This window comes from Corvus brachyrhynchos, unplaced genomic scaffold (assembly GCF_000691975.1).
Source record: "Corvus brachyrhynchos isolate BGI_N302 unplaced genomic scaffold, ASM69197v1 scaffold904, whole genome shotgun sequence".
Lineage (NCBI taxonomy): Eukaryota > Metazoa > Chordata > Aves > Passeriformes > Corvidae > Corvus > Corvus brachyrhynchos.
In genome coordinates, this window is record NW_008237536.1 from 336660 (window position 1) to 350301 (window position 13642).

Here is a 13642-nt window from a genome sequence, read left to right on the forward strand (position 1 = left end):
TCTCACGTCATGCTGGATCTGCAGGGGAGGATCACTGCATTTCACAGCAGGGAAACTGAGGCACAGAGTGTTAAATTGCTGAAGTCACAGGGCAAATCAGAGGGGAAAACTCAGGAGTTGAGCCTGGCTTCCCTCCTCTTTCTTTTCCAGTTCACATCCCCCGTGGCTATAGATTCATTTGCACCACTGTGATGGGTCTCCAAAATGTGCACATTTACTTTATGGAGAAACCAGTTCCCTTTAGCGAAGGCACAAAGTCACTTGGGAGATGCTCTCAGAAAAGCCACTAAACCCACGCCAGTATTATTCCAGGTGGCTGGCAACCCTCCCACCACGATGTGTTAGCAACAGAGTGATCAGCTGCCCCATGTAATTTTTAGGGCTTGCTGTGTTCACCGGAATGGAAAACATGAGGCTGGTGCCAAGTCTGGTGTTTAAATAAGTTGTCTCCTGCCATCAGACATCTGCCCAGCTGTGGCTGTGCTGTGCTCCCTGTAAACTACAGCAGCTTCCCTGACTTATTGTTGTCAGATTAACAGCATGGGAATGTTCATCTCTTTAATTCTCAGTGGTGTGGAACCAGGAGGGAGTGCGGATCAGCCTAACAAAGCAAACTTGCTCCACAAACCCTGCTCCAACAGCATCTTTTTGTTAAAAGAAGTGGAAGATGCCCTCAGCTGCCTTCCCTGGCCTTTCTCATTAGGAACTGGGCAGTGCTGACCATGTAGGAGAGGAAAACAAGAAGAGGAAGAAGAGGAGGAGGAGGAGGAGGAGGAGGAGGAGGAGGAAGAAGAGGAAAGAGAAGGAGAAGGAGAAGGAGGAGAAAGAGAAAGGAAAAAGTCAAGGTGTTAGTCAGGTTGGCATTGCATTGCAAGCAAAAAAATGTGAACCAATTTACTTCCCAGATAGTGAGGAGAAGGAAGAATAAAGGAAACATAAGCTTGAGGTAGTACCAAATTCAGTGTGTGTTCAGTGCTTCTTCCACCTTCCAGAGAGAAAAGGAGTGGGACCAACCCACAGCTGCACCACAAGTCCTGTGCTGAGCTTGCCTTGAGGTATCAAGTGTCAACTTTACTTACAAAGCACAGAAACTCCTTTTAAATCTGCAGCCACACTGTAAAAATACATTCCCTGTCTCCAGAAATGTCCCTGGAGACCAAAGGCAGGCGAGAAGTGACAGAGAGGGGCTTTGCTTACAGCCACACATCAACTCTGCCCAGAGCAGTGCCTCCATCACATGGTCTCCTGATCCAATGGATCGTTCCCTCCTCTGAGGGGACTTTGCAACCTCCTCAACCTGCTCTGTTCTTGCAAACCAGAGTGCCAAGTCCCTGACCTGCCAGTGCATCCAATGGCAGAACGGGCCACAGAAACACTCCTTCCATCTCTGTGGCTTCGTCTGGACCTGCTCCCACTGCTCTACATCCTGCTTGTGTTGGAAACTCCAGAGGTGGACACAGTGGCCATGGGCCTTTGCTTCCAGTTCACCCACTTGCATGATCCTGTTTCGATTTTTCCTTACTTTGTGTTGCAACTGCAAAGGTCACAGGGTGGACACGATGGACAGAACTATAACACATTGACTCAGCGTCAGCTCTGGAAGTTAGAGGGATGCTGCCTGAGCTCTCAGGGTGTTGCTGGAATAGTAGATCATGGTGAAGTCTCAAGATGAGGTAAAACTTAATTAAAAGAATCTCTCTCCATAGGAGAGCCTGATCCAGAGCTTGTTTAGGGGATATATAACCTTTACCTCCAGGTTGCCAGTACGAATTTATCTCCAGCTGGGAGTGATGGAAAGTCAATATCTGCTGGCCAGAGGCTGCTCAGCCTCCATCCTCAGAGATTTTAAAGTCTAGACTGGATAAAGCTGTCAGTAGTCAGGCCTGACCTCGGAGCTGGCCCTACTTTGAGCAGATGTTAGACCAGAGACCTCCTAAAAGTCCTTTCAGCCTGAATGATCCTATGATCCTAATGACAACATTTTCCCAAGTTACCAGAGAATGACATTGGCCTCTGGAAAATGGATGTAACCATTTGAGACGCATGGGCATATTCCAACCTAATACTTTTCAAACCAAAAACCGTGGTAATTTTTTTGAAAGAGTGGAAACATTCTCAGGGAAAATGCCCAGTGATAACTGTTGCTGTCCTAGAAAGAAGTCAGCAGCAGGTTCATCTGGGCTGGCAGGTCCTTGTAGAGCCTCCTGGCTCAGAGACAGCAGTGTTGAGCATCAGGCTCAGCTCTCTCAGTCAACATTGATTTTAGCATTTTAATTGTCCAGGGCCATGAGTGAGGCTGGCAGAATGCTCAGCCATCATTTCGCTTGTGCAGCAGCAGCTGAAGACACCTGGTTCAAGCCTGGTTCAAACATGGTTCAAACCCATTTCAACCCAGGTTCAAGCTCCAGCCACCCAGCTCCAGGAAGGAGCTGCTTCCTGGCAGTGCCCTGGTTCTGTGGGAGACGTGACCCTTCAGAGCACTGCCCTGCAGAGGGGGTATTTCTGCACGGTGGCTGGAATTACCCCAGGGACACGAAAACCTGCCCAGCTCCTGTGGGCTGAGCTCAGAGCTGGTGGGGATGCACTCAGGTCACTGATGGAAGTGCTGGGAAGAGTTGCATGTCCTGTAGCAGCCAGAGTGACAACATTCCCATGAAACATTTGACCAACAGAGGTAAACAAACCAAGAGCCCCATTATTAACAGAGAACACCAGTGCTGGGCTTCAATAATTGATGCACCAAAAGCATGTAAAAGAACCTCCAATGATACGTTATTAAAACCAGCTATTTGTAGGTGCTGTGAAAACAAATGTAAAGAGGGGAGCTGAGAGGGAGCCTGAGGAAAGTGATGGTGGGGCAGAAAAGGAAAGCAAAGGCAGCAGAGGTGGTGCAGTCTGTCCCACACCCCACACCCAAACCCATGTCTACTGAATGTGGGGATGGGCCCTCAACATGGCACGAGCAAAAGCTCTGTCTTGATTCAGCCAAATAAATTTAACCTTCCTACATATTCAGGAAAGGGGGGTGTGATTTCTCCCTCCCCACTGACTGATGAGGGAACCTGGGTGTTATCTTGCCTTTTACTTTAGCTCCAGACTTAAGGGGGGGGCTGCATTCAGACTTCTAATCCAGCTTTTTTGATGAGTTTACTTGCTAAGCCCCCAAATTAACACATGCCCTTCATAAAGCCCACCAAGACCAGGAGGGTGTGACACTGGGGACAGCTGCAGGGCATACATGGCAACTCCCGAAGAGAGTCAGGAATGTTTGAGGTGATTCTGGGATTTTCCATTCTCTCTGTCAAAAAGCAGATTCATTTACGTCAAAACAGTTTGAGGAAAAGATTTGGTTTTGACAAATTTCTTCTTCTCAAGCTTCTTTCAAAGAAAATTTTGCAGTCATCTTTCTGACATGCTCAGGCTAAAACACCTGGCTTTTTAGGGCCAAACCAAGTTTTCTGCTCTAACAGAGTCTCCTTTGGATGAGTGATGTCATATGAAACCAGCTACAAAGACCTTGTTCAGGGAACTTTCTGGCCCCGGACAGACTAATGGGGATAAGGGCACAGAGGGATATTTTGTGTTGACAAAATAAGCACTTTCTTCCTTCAAAGTTGGCTGCATCATTTATTTAAGCATAGTCAATATTTAATGGAGTGTTAACATGCACATTAAATGTATTGTGAGTACTCTTGGCCTGATGTCCTGAGTTGCACAGCAGCAGGAGCAGCTCTGGAGTTATCCATGGCAGGAGTTACGTCAACTCTGTGCTGCCACACTTAGGAAATCTCTTAGGACCATCCTGAAACACTTGTTATCTCAAGAGCAGACACTTTGGGCTCAGTAGCAGTGAAAGTGCCAGCCGAGCTGCCGTGACCAGCGGGCTGAGTCCATGGGATGGGATCCCAAAGCTCAGGCACGGGATCACAGAGTGCTTCAGCAGCAGCACCTGCCCGAGGAAACCTGCTCTGGGCACTCACCTCTGCACGGCCCCGGTCACCATCCTGGGCTTCTCACACCAGGGGCCGGTCTGGTGAGAACACGCTTTTTATGAAGTGGGGAGGGGCAGGAGGAGAGGGTTTTTTAAGCACTTGCTTTGACTCCCTGTAACCTCACTGAAGCACAGCCAAGGAGGATTAGGCAAAACCACACCACGGGCTGATGACCAGTGGCTGCGGCTCAACACGTCCCAGAACCCTTCTGCCTGCACTCCTGGGTCCTCCCTGCTGTGTTTCCCGGGACTGCTCGTTTCCACTGCGCTTGGACTCTGTCCCGAGGAGCTGTTTTCTTCTCCAGTTGTTTCCTGCTGTGCCACAGCTGATGCACATCCCTGCTCTGCCTTTGTTGGGAAGTTTTTCCTCCTGTCCCTCTTGGAAAGGCATGTTTTGTTGACTGAGCAGGAATCAGAGCATTCAGCCTTATGGTTGCCTGCAGGGATGCTCAGACATCACTTACGGGAGTGAGGTGAGAAGTGCTGAGAGTCCAGGAGGCATTTCTGGGATCTCACACCGTCTATTTCCATGCAAATACACAGACGTGCTATCTGCAGCCACCTCCTTTGTGCTTTATATAAACCCAGGAACAGGACATGATGTTAACACTCAGCCAGCAGGTTTGGAAAATATTTGCCCCTTCAGCTGTGCTTTGGGCACATCTCCTTTGAAGAGACCTGACATCACGCCCTTTATCACCCTTCCTCCCGAGGAGCCAGCACCTTGCTGCCTTTGGAGATGTTTAAATGTCACATGTGTGTCAGCAGCTGGGGCACTCCCAGGGAGAAGTTTGCTGAGTGCCAGCACGCAGAAGTCCTTGGGAAGCCAGACAAATGACCGCAGGGATCGGTGAACCTCAGAGACACTGGGAACATCCTAGCTGCTGCCAGTGGAAACTCCTCTCTCCTCTCATGGCTCAGATCAGTGGATGGGTTGAGGTCTGCTGACTTCCCTGTGGCCATCCAGCCAGTGACACCTAAATATTTTCCTCCTCCAGGAGACAAAGGGAAGGAGGGCGGCCTGGCTCTTGTCATTTGTGGAGCTGACAGCTTTACAGCCTCACTGGGGAGAGGAGCTGAAAGAATGAGCGCTAGATTTAATCTGTGCTGACAGGGGTGGGTGATGGGTATTTTTATAGTGGAGGAAATGTATCGAACAGGGGAAATTAGACCAGAAGATGATAAGGATCTGAGCCTGACACAGCCAATTAATAGATGTTTACAAATGATTAAAGCTGATAGATCAAAGCAAATGCACTCCTTTTTACCTCATGCCTCTAGATTGTTTGGAAGTGCCCCAACTGGTGGTGACTGTCTTGTCCCCAAACTCAGGGCCTTCTCCAGCCCATGGCCAGCCTGGTGCAGCTGAGCAGTGCAGGTTTCTGCTGCAGCCAAATCCTCCTAACAACTGCAGTGCCTCAGCACAGCATTTGGGAGGGACCAGGGAAGCCCTGAACATCTCCAGACTCACAGTATTTGGGTGAACAGAGGCATAATTCCTCTTTGTTTAACACATGGGAGACATTTCTCTGCCTTGCACATTTCCCTGGACCCAAAAAGTCAATGGAGAAAATGTACAAATGTGTGGTGCAGAGGGAGAGATCCTGGTACCCAAACACAGCATCTAGCAGCTCTTCCATGGAGAGCCCCTGGCTGCTCCAGGAGGGATCTGGCCTCCCCTGTATCCTCTGTCACATCTGTTGGAGGATGCTTGCCAGGAGACAAGTGTGCTGCAGTACTGAGGGCACTGCCATGCTGCTCCTTGAGAACGCGCATCCCTTGTGCACCAGTGGAAGCTTGGCCCAGGAATCTCTGCCCAGGTGACAGTGAGCCCACCAGTAAGTGAAAGCTGGGGCAATGAGAAGGACTGAAACTCCTTCGCTTGGTGTGCCTGCACTGCTACGGGACTGTGCCAGCTCCAGTATAAACAACAGCAAGGTCTTCACATGGAGAAATTCTCCATCACTAAAGGCACTGAGTGACAGTGCCCAGCGAGTGGACACCCCAGCCTGGAACACGCACAGCACCGTGCACTGTGCCTGGGCCCTGCCCTGCTCTTCTGCGGGTGCTTCATTCTCTGCCACTCACAAGTGGCACATCCAGCAGAGCCCCAAAATGCTGGTTTGAGCTTAAGCAGCTGGAGGGTTGTTTGGGATAACGCCCTTTATACAAACTGGTACGGCGTGCAAGGCATGGATGTACCATGGCTCAGCTGCTTCCAGACACTGAGGGTCCAACACTGAGTTCACTGAGGTGAAGGGAGAAGATATTAAGGTCATTTTAGGAGATATTAAGGTCATTTTAGGGTACTGTCCTTCCAGGCCACACACTTGGCTCCAATGTGGCCAAAACCTGTAGCACATGCCTACACAAGCACATGAGGTATCACCCATCTCACCCTGGAATTCAGCTTATCACTCTTTGCCACCTCCTGCGGGAGGGCCAAGGCCACCTCCACCATCTGTCGGTGCAGCCTGGACACGTGGATTGCACTGAGCTGGACATGCAGCTTGGAAAAGGTAGGGTGCAAATCAATAGTCTGAGCTTAGCAATACAACTGGGCTAGTCTGCTTTACATTGCTTCCCAGTACTAAATTCCTTGGAAACTGTACTTCCCACAAGCCCAGGTAATATTTTCAAGAGTGCTCAGTGACTTAACAACTTACATCTCATAGACTTACACTGAAATTTGGGCTTCAGCACCCACATCCAACCAAGAACATGTGTGCAATATCAGTCTGAGCTCCTGTCTCCCAGCTAGGACCCGAAGCTTGTGGCTGGATCTGGGCTGAAGCATCTAAGTTACTTAGGAAAGCCAGACTTTGGCTCCTAAGTCACCTTGAGGTTTATATTTAACCGTGACCAAGTCTGTGGCCTGCCCACAGGTTCTCCTCCACCTGAGAATCCTCAGCAGCATCAGCATTTATTTTTTGAATCCAATCCTTGGACAAGGCACAAACCCAGAATCCTGAACACTACAAATATTAAAGTTCCTCTAGCACTTTCCATGGAGGAGAGGTGTTAACCCCAGGACCCTGGTCGGGTTCCAACTCAAGCAATTGCATTCAGCCTCTAACACTCCAAACTCCCTCTCTAGTTTCTGTTTCATTGTATTTTGTCCCTCTTTGCTTTGCCTAAGCCCTGGGATTTTATTAAATCTCTTCTATTCATTTACAAACTTATTGCAGCTCCACCAGTGGCAGAAGCAGCAGGACTTGTGTTGTTCCTCCTCCAGAAAAATAACATATAGTTACATATGTTATAATAACATATAGTTTTTTCCTGTTAATGTAATCTTTTGATTGGCCCAGGTTTTACTTTTTCATTCAAGGTAGACTTGAGATTAAAATATTATGCAAAAAAATACAAGCTCAGAGGAAGAGATCAGCAGAAAAAGAAGCTTGATGCTTGTGAACCAGTCAAAATCATCAACAAAAGGGTATTGATGATTTCAGACTCTGCTAAGAGCTGTCTACAAAGGCAGCAGGAGATTTCTCACTGCAGTCTTGCCTGATAATTAATAATAATAATAATTGATAATTACAAGGAAAACGGCAATATTCCTGCAGGTAACACTGGTTTTTTTTTAAAGGGACATTTCACATCACAATGATCAACTGCCTTTGCAACACCCGACAAAATCAAACATTGATTTGATTTGCTCTCTGGATGAAATCAGCACGGACCCACATCTGTGCTGCCGGAGGGGCTGCCGGCCCGCAGAGCCCTGTTCGTGCGGGCACAACCCCCTCAAGAAAAGGTCGGATGTCGACCTCATTGCAAAGCCTGGGAAGTCAGTGAGTGTCTCTGTCTTCCCAATTCAGTAAATCTGAAGTGGCTCTGAAGCTGCCGGGCTCCCGTGTGAAGCCGGCGTGCGGCGGGGCACAGGACCCGGCCAACAGAGCCGGGACTGGCCCGGGTCAGCCGCACCCAGAGCGGTGCTTCGGACCCTGCGTGTCCTGCAAAGGGCTTTGTTAAAGCTTTTCCTCCCAGAGGAGATGAATGAAGGACACACAGCGATCCCTCCCTGCCTCCTTTGAGGGGCAGTGACATTCCCGGGATGCCTGATCGTTGATGGTGTCGAAGGCTTTGAAGTGAAGTACTTGAGCAGTCTATTTTGACTTCCCTGGGTGACTCATGCTCAGCTCCGTATCTAAGATGGCTTTTCAGCTTCCTTTGACTGCTTTCCAACAGTTCCATGTTTGCTCAGCCTGCCCATGGACTGTAACTTTTCTGTTCAACATTCGCCCTGCCTCCTGAGGGTGGATGAACAGCTTCCTAACTCCAAAGGGGTTCAATGGTTCAGGCAGGGTTTTTCAAGAATAGCGGTGCCTAAAGGCATTTTCCTATCAATGGGACAAACCTTAACCCTTCGTCAAGCCCATGCAGCGCTCAGGGAGGCGGCTTGGAAAGCTCAATGAGAGGCACTTGGCCGTGACACTGCAGCTGATCACATGGCAGACGGCATTTACACAGAAAATCGGGAGCACGAGGGAGGTCTCTACATTTCTGTTGTGACACTTATCATAAGGATTTAATGAGGTATCAGAAATAACTTACAAAGTACAGCCGAGAAGAGGATTTGTAGGAGTGATTCTAGACTTGTGTCTTCCACCCAAACACCTGAAACACCCCCACAAAAGCTCTATTTTTATATACTCACTCATTTGTATCTAATCCCATGTGGCTCTGCAGCCTGTCAGGATCCACCCACAGTGCTCCATCCCAAAGGAGCAGGGTCCTGACTCTGCCCCAGAGGAGTGGGTTGAGGGCCCAAGATCCAAATCAAGAAGAAACATACACACATTCACAGAGACCTTCATCTGGATGATTTCTCCTGCCATCTGCACGCAGCCCTTTTTCTAAGAGAAGATCCTTAAAAATTATTCATGAATTCTACAGCCAAATCCACCAGGCTGTGACAGATGCCACTGCAACCCCAAGTAATGCGTATTAATTTTTTAATCCCTTGAGAACTTTCCATTGCTAGGTGACAATTCCTAGGGTTACAACAACTTGCCTTCCTGACATTTGACTCAGGGATCAGCAGTTTTCCAAACTTTTTTTGACCTCCAGGGTTTCAAGCACTTGTTTTGGGGAACCAAGTCACCCTCATCCCTCTTAGCGGTGCACGTCCTGCAGAGAGGCACAGAGGATGGTCGTGCCTGTTGTGCCACAGGGTGCCCAGGGAAGGATGTTTTAAGGATCAGAGGCCTCATGAGGAATATCAAGGCACAAAATCTTATCTTACTTTCAGAGTAATCTGTTTGTTCCAGCCTGCCTTTTACATCAGTTCAAAATACAACCTGGTTTGAGCAAACTGGGATAGTGGGAGGTGCCCCTGCCCATGGCAGGGGGTTGGAATGAGATGATCTTTAAGGTCCTTTCAACCCAAACCATTCCATGACTCTGAGATGCCAGTGCCTACTCTCACACCTTATGCTTTGCTTAACTGTGCACAGGGGGTTCTCCTGATGGGATTTATACACCCTTTATACTGACAAACATTCACAGTGCACCATTCAGAGGCATCACTCTGCTGGCGCTTTGAGCAAGGAGAAGTAGAGGGGGTCTTGGTCAGTCTTATGCTCAAAGACAGTCCCTCCTCTCCAGGAGACCCCAGTAGGCTGGTTATGATCCCCTGTTCTCAACCCCATTATCCCAAAGGGTCTCTTGGAGCCCTGGTGATCCCCCATTGGAATGTTCCTGTGGCTGTATCCCCAAATCCTCCCTCTCTCTTCAGCTTGGACACGACATTTCACACCACTGCATGTCACAGCAATGTTACAGAGCTCTTTCCAGGACAGGCTAATGACAGAAGACAAATAATCAAATCTATTACTGGACTGGGACATGGAAAAAAAGGAGCCAGGTATGATTAATGATCTTTTTCATAGAGGCCTTTGAGGGAACTCCAGAACTCCCAAACTCGTGGCCAAGCTACAGCCTGGAGGTGTCCAAGGTGGGTCATTCCCTAAAGCTCTGCAGGCCACATTAAAGCCTTACTTACAGGCTTAGGTTTGGAGACACATGGCAGCTACTTGGGAGGAAAAAGGATGTCATCTCCATGTGGACAATGAGTCACTAACCCTTCCCAAAGCAGATCCCTTCAGCTCCAAAGCTTCATGTGAAGAGCACACCTTGGCTTCTCTGCCTCCCTCTCTCATCCCTCCTGATCTCCCACTCATCTGCTCCAGGCTTAGCAAAAGGAACATGCACCTCACATGCAGAAGTCACAGGAAGGAAGGATCGAGCCTGAATGGCATTTCTGTATTTCCGTATTTCCAGATTTTGGGCTCTTTGTCGAGGGGGTGAACCCTCCTCCCCATCCTGCTCCTGTCCGTGTCCCTTTGACCTGGGGAGATTTGTTGCAGGATAATTCTCAGGGACCATCTACCCCCAGCAAAGCTGCCCCCTTTGGATGTGGGCAGATGATATAGAAAATGGGTGGTTCAGGCCGGTTTCATGAGGCCTAATAAATCTTCAGTAAATTAAAACTCATCCCCCTTTCCTCCCCTCCCTGGGCCTTTGTCTTGCTAATACACATTAAGCCCTGCCTGGCTACACACTTTGAGGCATTTCGGAGGTGAGGTCTGTACAAAGCTGCAGATGTGGGAGCTTTAAAGGACCTTTGGCCTCGGTGTTACCCATTAACATCAGCCATGCCAACACAAGAATCTCACCATGGTTCTCTCCTCTCAAAAGGGCTCCCAAGTAACAACCTCGCCTTTTGAGGGGGGGACAGAAATAAAGGAACAGAAGGAATGAGCAAGAAAGAATGAGAGAGGGACCTTCCAAAAGAGGTGTTCCCTGTAAGGCTAATTTTGTCCCTAAATCAATGTCTGGAGCTGGTTGCTATTTAGAAATTGCTTAAGAAATTGGTGCACCTCTTTCAAGCCAGGCGATGCTGACACTCATGCAGCACTCACTGATATTTGATTCATTTCTCTCATCTCCACTGACCGTTTCCACTCTGACCTTCCTACTTTCAGACCTTGAAATAAAGAGCACTAATGCAGTCCCATATTCAAAGAGCCACTTTTGTCCCATATTCAGGTTTTTATTCCTGTTCAGATTTTCTCTATGCTTTCCACTCCTCTTTAGAAACCAAAATCAAGCTGTCCCCAGAGCTGGACACAAAGTGACAGGCCAAAAATGTCTCTGAATGTAATGGTCCTTCTGGAGTCTCCCCTTTTGCCATGGTGTCTTCCGTTATCCTTCCCCTTGGAGCAGGTTGGTGCCCCACGTTCTTTCACTCCCTACCCAACACAAGGGAAAATGCTGCCAGGAAAGCCGTGCAGTTAATGAACCTGCCCGTTTCCAGTGGGCAAGGATTTGAATAAAAGCTTCAAGGATGTGAACAATCCGCTTCTCTGTTCAGCGCCTTCGGAGAGGTGCATTCAGGTGTGATTTAAACAAGAAGTAACAGCTCCTCTCCCCGCGTTTCTCAGCGGAGGCTTTGCCTTCCAGCCCTTCAAGCACTTTGGCTAAAATGTAAAGAGAAACTTTGTGGCCCTATGTGGGTGCTTTAGAAGTTGTAAGGTGTGATGAATGAGCTCTAAAAAACACAGATCAAGAGGAAGATAGCAGGGATGAAAGGACAGGCAGTTAGATCAGACTAGACATCCTGGGATGAAAGGAAAGGTGAATGGGTAGCTAGATTAGACAGTTACGGTAAGTGGAAGGCAGGAAATCCAAACTTGTAGGTGTTTATCCTAAACTCCAGATCTGCACCTGTAAAGGCGCTCCCTGACTTCATTTTCATTCAGTCCTTTCATAAGCAAATTTCCCAGCTTGATCAGGAGGTGCTCCTGGCACAGGGGCCGTGAGCATCAAAGAGAAATGAAACAAACTGACCAACCAGCCTCAGTTACAGCCTTTTTTTTTTTTTAATCTCAAAGGAAAGCTTAGATCTCCACTCCTTTTAAATTTTGGGGCAAAGGCACGGCTCAGTTCTCATTCTATCAGGCTGGCTTTGTCCGTCCCAGCGAGAAGGGATGGTGCACTTTGAACAAGCGACGGGACGGTGTCGGGGGCTCGGGAGGATTAGGATGGGGTTTATCTCTGGAGCGTGGAGCTTGTTAACTGGCCTGTGGCTGGGGGCAGAGGCTGGGAGCCCTCCCTGCCCAGTCAGATAACCACGATCACCTCTCCCTCTGACACGGGAGCGTGAAACCTGGCAGTGTCACACTGAATAATGGTGCATTCCCTCGAGGAATCCAACCCCAGCAACACCCAAACCACTTCGGATGTTTATCTGGGGCTGCTCATCTACCCCAAAAGCACAATGAGACTTATCATGTTTCTCTGCTTTCCTGGTGAGACTGTTCTACAACAAAGCAATTGTCCCTTGGGGATCATAGGACTGTTTCCATATCCATTTCTCAGTGTCGTAGCCATCATTTCTCATCACATCACGGGAAGGCAGCCGGCCCCTCACACTGGGCAGTCCTCAGCAATTCGGGCTGGGAAGCAGTGTGGGGCTCAGAAATCAGATGAGGAGGCACACGTGGGTATTTGCTGCTTCCTTTTACAGGACAAAACTTCAGAGCAGCAGAGAAGTGGACCAGCAGTGATGTAAAATCCACCCCGCTCACTCGGGTGGAATTCCACACTGACAGCTTCAATGGTCTCATGGTTTTGTGGTGGACCTGACACTGCTGGGTCAATTGCTAGACTCGACGGTCTTAGAAGTCTTTTCTAACCTTAATGATTCTGTGATTCTCAGGTAAATTTGTGCATTAATTTCAATGCTAAATCTTGAATGAAAGCTAAAGTTTTGTTTCCTTCTATGTGAGGGACACACGAAAATTAGCAGAGCAGCACTTTTTTTCACATGAAGACCTTAGTAAAAGTATTTTTCAATAGGTAGCTGAAGCATAACAAAATATGTAATATGTTCCATTTTTGCCAGTAATTGGGTTGTGTGTCATCCCCCTACGGCTCCATCTACACATCAAAGATTCCTGCATTTATTTCTATGACATCGATTAGTTTTATTCCAAAATCACTACAAAGCCCGAAGTTGCTCAATACGGCTGTTAAGGCATAATAAAAAGTCATAATGTGAAGCAAAGCTGCTTTCCTCTGAAGCTTAATCATTTTAGCCTTGATCAATTAAGGCTTCTGCACAGTGAAAGAAAAGATCCTCCTAAGTCTAAACACCTCCTGGAGATGCCTCTGCTTGTCACTAGCAATAAAGGTGGTGAAAACCAATTAGATTTTCTTCATACTTCAGTTATGTGCCAGGTTTAGGTAAAGAAAATCACCTTTTGGCTGTCTGGAATCAGTTACCACCCTGACAGTGAGCAAACTCTTTTCAGAATTTAGCTCTTCATCTCTGACCTGAAGAGGAAAAATAGTCTTGTTGCCAGTCAATTGTGGTTTTCACTCCATTAAATCAAACCAGAATAGGATGATCCAAATTATATTTTAAGGACATACATAAAAACTCCGAGAGTAAAAACACCCAAAGAGGGAAAACATGTGTTTCATTGTAAATACTGTAAATCTTATCTTGAAGTGTCTACAGAGCAGTACCTCTTCAATGAAGGAGATGCTGAATTTACTCTGAAAACAGGTGCACTCCATCCCCTAACATCCACCTGGCCTGCCCAACAGAGATCCCTGAGACGCATGGCCTCATCCTGC